The sequence below is a fragment of the Pagrus pagrus genome, assembly GCF_965226575.1.
Source record: "Pagrus pagrus genome assembly, chromosome: 11".
NCBI lineage: Eukaryota > Metazoa > Chordata > Actinopteri > Spariformes > Sparidae > Pagrus > Pagrus pagrus.
In genome coordinates, this window is record NC_140195.1 from 12,362,079 (window position 1) to 12,371,085 (window position 9,007).

Consider the following 9,007-nt stretch of genomic DNA (forward strand, 5'->3'; position numbering starts at 1 on the left):
GGGAAACAGAAAGAGAGAGAGGTGTTCTCTGGTATTACAACCCTCCTGTTAACACACTGATTGTGATGCAGCCTCTCCTATTTAATGTAAACCTACTTATGGCTTTGTTTTGTACAAGCCTCTCAGTGCACCTGGTTGTTGCGATGTCATGCGGTACACCATTGTTTTTGGTATGCTACATAATTAACGACAAGCTTCCTTTATGCGCATCTCACCTGCTGTTGTGAAAACAGAATCAGGGGTAATAAAAGCCAAAACAGAAGGTGTGTTTTTTTGGGCAACACTATTAAGCACACCTCTGTCCCATCCTAACACAGGTGCCCAACCATTCAGTGGTAAACACTGGCGTCTTTTCGCCCAAAAGCTTAGATAATATATTTGGTGCAGTGGAGATCACTGTGTGGATGTGCTGACCTTGTTTTTATTGCTGTGTTTTGCATCCAGTCCCCTCTTGTGTTTGTGGAAGTGTGCAGTAGTTCTGGGGGAAAAAGTCGTCTTGGCCCGCTGGCATCTTGTGACCTGCATTTCTAACTGTCTCTACTATGGCAAAAGCACCACACTGCCAAAATCTGGTCCTAAGTCCTCAATGCTCCAAAACTCTAGCAGAAGTAACATACAGTCCAGATCAATGGCGAATAGGTGTCTCTCCTGTTTTCAGGAGAGATTGGGGCTTGTAACTGTATGTGTGGCTCAGCTTGGCGGTAAACTAGTTATTGAAAAGCAAATCAGTGAGACACGGTTTAATGCTAGTGGAAAAGCCTCACTGCTGTACTTCACAAAGAGACAACCTTCAAACTTCTTGCAGACACCTCTCAAGCCTGCAGGCGGTGAGTATTTGATACTTTAAAGACAGCAGAATATTATCTATTAGCAATACAAAACATGAGTTAGCTCTATATGTGCTGTACTTTTATGCTTCAGGAGTAATAATATAAATAAAATGTAAAAAGTGTGCTTTTAGCAAAAGTTGCTTATCCTGACGTAGTAATGACATCAAGCTATGACACATTAGCCAGCTGTTTGTCACTGAAAATGCCCTTTTAAGGTTTTGATACCATATAAATATGTCACACATACACTTTTTTAGTGCAGCGTTGGTAAATGTGGATGCAGGATCCGGAAGGTGAATTTTACATGATTACTGATGTCATGTACACGTCATGTGTTGACCCATACTGGAGCTTATAAACCGAAACATAATTTACTAGAGACATGTTTTCTAAAGAAACTGGTTTGTGAAGGTTGTAAACAGATGTGATGCATGTTTTCATTTTTTAAAAGTCTACTTTATTGTTCAGGCTTTAGCAGAGTTCTGAGCATTTATTTAAAGCATGTTGGACCATTTCTGCTTTACTGTGCTGCAGGAAACATCCTGAACAATTCAGACTAGACAGTTAAATACCAAATAACTTACGTCAGTTTTCTCAGCGTAAATGAGGACATTTCTGCTCTTTATTAGCTAGTTTCCTCACTGATAATTAAAAGGCAGCCTCGATCTTCTTCCACCAGTCCTCCTTGATGACGCAATGTTACTCATACAGAGTATAACTGGTTCAAACTGAGGTGAATTTCCATTTTAGGAGTTTACACATACACGTTTCTATGAAATTCCCACCAGAAATTGTCAATTACATTTTTCACAGGGACTCCCCGGCTCAACTGACTCTGTGAATGATGCGCTAGTGACATCCCTGGTACTGACAGAGAGGGACGACCGCGGGAGGCCGAGGTGCTGTTGAGCCGTGGACGGATAACACAGGGTGAAACGGGGGAGCGGGGAAATGGCTGCCTGCCAGAGCCCAGCGCCAGGTGCAGAATGTAGGGTAGAGAAGTGTCCTTCCTCTGCTCCCCCGTGGAGGGCACCAGCCCATACTGAACCTCCACTGTCCCCGTACCCTCTACTGCTGCTGGGCCACTTCTCCTCCTCCCTAACCTCAGCTGTTTCTCGATCTCGCCCTCAATTGCTCCCTGTTTCTCTCCCAGTAGAAAACAACTCTGCGCCAAACAGAAGAAGGAGATTGTGTCAAATAAATGGTATGTGCTGCATGCCGCAAATCACACACACATGTTCTGCACTCGCAAGCAAACCCCCTTTTTCTCTCTACTCTTTCCTCTTTCCTCTCTCTCTCTTTCTCTCTCTATACGTTGGACAGAGCCGCAGAGTTTTATGGCTCATGTGTGTTGTGACAGTGTGAAAGGCACAGGAAGGAAAGGCCATGCTTCCTCTGATGCTCCTGCTGCTGTGGACCAGAGGAGATAAGAGCACAGACACACACACACACACACACACACACACACACACACACACACACACATGGATGCACACACACAGCCATGAACAAACAAATCACAACACAGATCCATGCTGCCTGCACTAACACCCCCTCCCTCTCCACCTCCCCTGCAGATCAGCTTCCACGTGGTTTGGCCTTAATCAACCCTCTGCACCCTCCCCACCTCACACATTTTTAGTTTGTTCTCGTCTCAACAATTTGCTCTCTCCGGTCCAACTCAAAGTATTTGAATTGGCGGTGCTGGATGAACACTGGAGGCTGTTAGTTTCAAATAAGCAAATAATCACTGCTCAAATTAACACTGAACTATTCAGGTTAGTGATAGACAAAGCAATCATCCTGAATGCTCCCTCATTAGAAGTGTCCTCTCAGTCCTAATCGTTTTTGGTTTTTTTTATGTGCATGTTTGGACTAAAAGCACCTCTTTGACAAATAAGAGAAGAACTTCCTGGAAAGTGTGTATGCTGTGCTTTCCAGGGTGAGACTGCTGCTGAGAGTGTGCGCCCGTGTTATTTTCTGTGTGTGTGCGTGTGTGCCCGCTGACGTAAGCCCCCTCTATCTGATGATGCCCTTCTAATCCCCACAGTGATGTGTCATGAATATGGAGTTTAAGACTCAAATCCCCAGGGATACACAGGCTATAGATAGCTTGCTCCTTTCACACATACACATGCACACAGAAAGGCGCACACCTTCAGCAGCAGTCCCACTCGGGCACACGCACAGCTGACACACCGCTGCCGACCCTCGTGACGTTGGAGGGGCAGAACAGGGAGAAACCAGAGAGAGGTGATTAAGAGGAAAGTAACAGAGTCAGAAGAATTTCAGTGGATGGGGGAAATAACTGAGGAATGCAGAAAATAAAGACTTATGGAGCTGCTGATTGTCAATCTGTCATTCCTATTAGGGAAAAACAGATAACACCAATCCAGTCTCCCAACTGTGTCCCCAGTTAAGTTGTGACTATTAGAAATGTAAACGCTGGATGGATTACGTTCTGAAGCAATGTTTTATTGAATGAATGAAGTGCCATATATCACACTGGAGTCGCAGGGAGGTGAATGGGACAGAGCACAGGATTGTGACACTGAAAGTATTTGAGCTTGCATCCAGACTTCACTCTGTTTTTGGCTTAAGCCAAAAAAAGCACTTTCGTTAATGTTTGGGAAGGATCATGGGTTTGGTTAAACCTTAATAAAAAACATGAACATCCTGAACAAATCACTGTGGACTTTTTTGCATTATACTAAGAAGTCAATCTTTCCCTAGCAAGCAAAAGCAGCAATTATACTGCAATGAGTTGATCTGATAGTTTGGCGGAAAACAAACGAAATTAGTTAAGGAACGTTTCACTGATACGCTCAGTACGCTCCACATGTTATGTTAATGTACACTTAATAAAACAAACCGTATCCAGTGTGCATGCGCTTCCTTCAAACATGTCTGCTGTCGTAAACATTTTGTATTGTTAGAATTTATATGATACGGAACAAGACAACATCGCCGTCCCATGGGGAAACAAGCATGGGCAGTCAGATAATCCTAACACTCATAAAGGCTTTAAAAAAATCTTGAGGTTTCTCAAACCTACTTGGACAAAAAAATGAATGCGGACACAATGAGCATTCTGCACAGTTTACAGACTGCATTCATTGTTCTTTCAACAAGGACAAAAGCATCAAAAAAGTGCAATGGAACGGCCGTCCGAGTAGGAATTCTGGGTCGGAAACTCAGGCAAGATCCACCAAGCACGGATTTACCGACATTAACACGCACGTCAAAGCAGTATGGCGGCCACACAGTGAACAATTACCTTTTAACTTTGCATTATTTTTTACTTTATGTAGTGTTTATTCGCTGTGGGCGTCCATGTTTTCCTGAGCAGATGCACCTGGACGTCGGGAATAGACTCAGAGATATCGACTTCCGACTTGCAATGGATTGCAGCATTACAACTAAAACTTTAACAAAGTATCAGATTCAGAATCACCTTTATTGACCAATAGCCCTGTCTCTTTAACTGATGACGCTCTTATCTCGAGTCAAGGACATTTAAAAGCAGTGCCAACTTTAGCACAGTTTACTGTCGCACTGCGCAACAGCTGTTGGTAGCCAGCAACGTATCATCATGGATTTTCAGGTTACAGCTTATTGCTTGAAAGACGAAAATGGATCTAGACGAGGAGGAAGCTTCCATTCGTCCCCGAATGATGATGAAGCCCCTCTGATGTCACCGCAACCCACTTGGAGGCAGTGGGACGTGCTTCGACCCGACTCTGGAGATGTTCCATCTTGGGTGCGACTTGGCACAACTTACTGTGTTTAAAGTGGTAATTGAAACACAAATCAACACAGCATGGTTTGAGCCAATGGAAATGCAGAGAACAAATTTACAGGACAATCCGGATACTTGTTGATGCTCCCAGAACCCAGCGATTACTTTTGTGACTACAATCTTACCATAATTGATATAAATTATCGCCACAACTATGAAAATCAGACTCAAGCTGCAATAAACCTGAATTACCCTTGAATATCAGATAGAGCAGCTGCAATGTACCATCACATCATGTGATTATGCTGCAATCGATTATGTTTGCATCTAAGTCACAAAAAGCTGAAATAACCGGTATGTTACTGTTAAATTACTGGTATGAAATGGTTGGAAGGCTAAGAGGTGTACTGGAAGCTCTTTATCTTTTATTGAAGGCAGTAATCTGGAAGTGTGGTTCCTCAGGTTATTGTGGCCTGGAACACACACAGATGCGTATCTTAGGTGATAAAAGTCATAGTGTAAGTATAATGACACACTCCTGCCTTATCCGAATGCACACACAGACACAGAAACACACACAGACACAGAAACGCACAAATGTATTTCACCACGCCCCAAAAGCTTGCCAACCCATATGGCTTGGGGATAATAAACCGAACAGCCAGCAACACGTCTCCTGCACTCCCGAGCCAGGCAAGCCAAAGGAATGCACATCTCCCCAGTTAACTCCCTCCCTTTATCTGCCTCTTTCCTTTTTTTCCCCCCCTCCTCTGTCTGTTTGTCATTCTCTGTCTTTTCCTGCTCGACTCGGAGGCATTGAGCGAAGGACCCTCTTTTTAAAGCGTCGGCGTGTATGTTGGCATCCGAGTGTGTGTTTGTGTGTTCGAGGTGTGCCAAAGAAACCAGTCCGACGAGTCTGTGAAGAGTGTGCCCTTGGGATGGAGAGAAGAGGGGAAGAGAGGGGAAGTGGGATGGAAAAAGGGAGGGGGTGTAAGGATGAAATGAAAGGGAAAATAAACAGCCATGTGAAGGAGTGAGGGGAAAGGGGAGAGATGATCGGTGAGGAACTTTTGCTTGGTGGAGCAGCATCTTACTCCACTAATCTTTGTGTGTCCCAGACGCCAACTACACATGTGACCAAAAACACCCCACACCTCTCATGTTTCTTCCTCTGTCAGGCCTCCCCCCCCTTTGCTCCTCTCTTCCCAGGCCTCCCACCTCTCCGTCTCTCTGTGGTGCAGTGGGACAGCCAGCGAGGCCTGCGGCAGGAGCGCTAAGCCCGGGCCTGGATTTGGAGCACGGCTGCTCTCGGTTGAGCAGGATCCAGGCCCCCTGAGGGCTGAGGGGTGGGAGCGGAGGGTAGAGGGGGTGAGGGGGTGGAGGGCGGGAGGCAGGGAGGAGAGGGAGGAGAGCAGAGGCAGCGAGCAGTACAGTTCTGGATCACCTTCAAAGAGCTTCAATCCCAACGGAGAGACTGGATTCCTCTGCGGAGAGAGGGAGAGAAAAGGGGGAGTGTACGAAAGGAGAGAGAGAGGGAAAGACATGGGAGACGTGAGACAAGGGGAAAGTGTGAAAAGAGAAAGGAAAGAAGTGGTTTGGGTTATAACTTCTTTCCCACTCTTCCACTGTCTTTCCCCCCTCCCTCTTTCTCTCTCCCTGCACGGCGTGCATACACTTGCCCTTCATGCAGCAGGCTATACTGAGATGATCTATCTGTGTGCTGGAGCAGGGAGACATGGGAAATCTGGCCCGCACAAAGGCGTCGTTGTGCCTCCCAGGAGCTTCCTTTAGGGGCTGGCATGTGTGTATGTACGCCTGTGTTTGTGTGTGACAAGGATGAGTAGGAGTTTACCTTCTCTGGCCCCCCACCCTTCAGAAGGTTCTCCTAACGCAGGCGAACACACGCACTCCCAAATGCACCTCCAAAAAGCCAAGGACATTGCAGATTGCCACCTAGGTGTCTCGTTCTTGTGCGTGAGGTGGATGACTTTCAAGCTTTGCACCTATAAGCCTCTTATGGAACACACATAAAGTGTTTGACAATTGAGGAAACCTTGGATTTGTTCAGCTGGAGTTGTGCATGTTCGCGTTTTGTGAATTTGGGGCAAATAGTACATTTTATGGTTTGTGTACCAGTGTGTGTTTCTGCGTGTGCATCAGTGACAGACCTTCATCCCGAGTCTGGGTCAGCAGTTTGTTTAGCATCAATTAGAGGCTCTGTGTTCCTCAACGCAAGCGTGAAGGGAGAATTAACGTGCAGTGGCACATTCCCACCAGCGTATTATTACAAACAGCACCTCAGCTGGAACAGTCCTGGAGCATATTTGTGCGCGTGCATGTCTTAATGCGTTTGTGCACGCACATATGTGTGCATGTGTCCATAGGTAAATCATTCAAATTCAAAAAGTGCTCAGCTTTTCCATTTTTTATGCCCCTCTGTCTTCTTCGTGCGTTCCTCTGCTCTCTTTCAAGGACTATGGTCTGACCACAGCCATTTCCCTTAGCCTTTGCTTTGCCTAGCAACACACAGCACATAGTTTCCATAGAACATGCATTTAATGGGAGAGAAGATATATAGATACTGGAGAAAGTCTCATGTAAAGACAACTGGGTCTAAAGATTTCCTGCTCTGCTCGCAGACAAAGTCTGAAAAACACATGTTCAGTGGCTTTAGCGTAGACTTTCCTCTTAAAGGCAGGTAGTAGAGGACTGTACGTGAAATGGAGGCTGAATCGTGGCTAACACCGTTCTGACAGTAGCATTGAAGACAGGGAATGGCTATGATCAATGAAACACCAATGTAATGTCTTTGCCTTGTGGCGGTGGGTCATGGTTTTATTGTTATGGTTTTGGTCCGGCCTTTACACAAAGAGTCATCATTGTTAAACAAAATGATTCAAAGTGATCATAATTTGAACCCTCCGCCCTTAAGAAACAATTCATGTCAGGCACTGCGTCGGCTTGACAATTTGGCCATAGTCTGACCCGGTCTAATTCGGGCCAGAGCCCAGCCTGGGCTGACAACTACAAAACCTCAGCCGTGAGCTTGAAGCCAAAATTTTAATGTGAAAACTGTCTTTCTCTTTCTGATGTCAATCGGAAAGTCAATTGAACTTGTGAGAAACACATGATGAGAAAAACAAAGTTCAGATGTGTTTTCAAGCTCTGCCTTACCCATTAGATTTTTTTTATATTCGCTTTAACTATCGTTCCAAATCAGTCAAACTTAGCAAACGAGTCACAACCTGTTGACTTTCCATGACTCCTAATGCAGAAAGAGAGAAAGAGAGAGAGAGAGAGAGAGAGAGAGAGAGAGAGAAATGACAAGGACAAAATGATGATGTTATTAACAACTCTGTTAAGAAACAAAGTCAGTGTCCTCCTCAAATCATCAACACATCCCGACACGTTAAATGAGCCTTTGTTTTCTCTGAAAACCGCATCCAAGAAAGATATGCATCATTCATGATCATTCAACATTATTATGTTAGAAGTGATTAGAACATGCCTAACCCTCTTAGGGATTATTGGATTGAATTCATGCCAGGAAGTGTACCACACACAGCCAGAATCCTTCAGTTTGGCACCAATTATGTTGCTTTTTTCCTTACTTTGATTTCACCCTCTGCATAAATATGGCATATAGTTTCATTTCTTTTGTGTCCTTTTGTGTGGCGGGGGATGGGATGTCAGTGGGCCTCTGCCAGGAGAAAGGTTTCCTTGCTTTGCCAAGGTATGCCCTCCTCCCTCTCTCTCATGTGGAGCGAGGCTCTATACTCGCTTGTAAATAGTGAGATAAGTGTGGTTTACCCGTAGCTAGGGTGTAAGGTGCACTCAGCACCGCCCTGACATGTCTGTGCCAAAGCCCAACAGGGGTGTAATTACCTGAGACTGGGTCAGCACTTTATTCTGGGTAAAAATACCTGCCTAGTTATAGAAGGGGAACAGAGAGGGCAGCGCCATGTAAAGGGAAGCCTGTCTTCACACATCCAGCCAACGGCGACACGCTCGTAGTTTCTCCACCGCTCCTTCAGAAGACTCATATTGCATTACTTAACAATCTGTCACGGGGACTCCCAGACAAAACCTTTCCATCGTCTTCCTCCCCTTTACACGGCAGCGACTGACTGACCTACAAAACACTTTTACACACGTCCAATATTCCACTCTCCAACTCCGACTGCAGCCGACTTTCAGTCCAGTACCTTTCCACACTCTCTGTATTCCCCTACTCCGCCCCTTTCACACCACATCTGTCTCTCTGCCCTCCGAGTCAAGGACAGAGAGGGCCAAGCAGACGTGCAGAGGACAGCTCCGCACCAATCAGGAGACAGAGAGAGCTTGTGTCAATTAAATGGTATGTGCTTATGCCGCAAATCACAGACACATGTTCTCCTCTCCCCTCCCACCCTGTGGCTGTTGCCTCTCTTCTCCACCA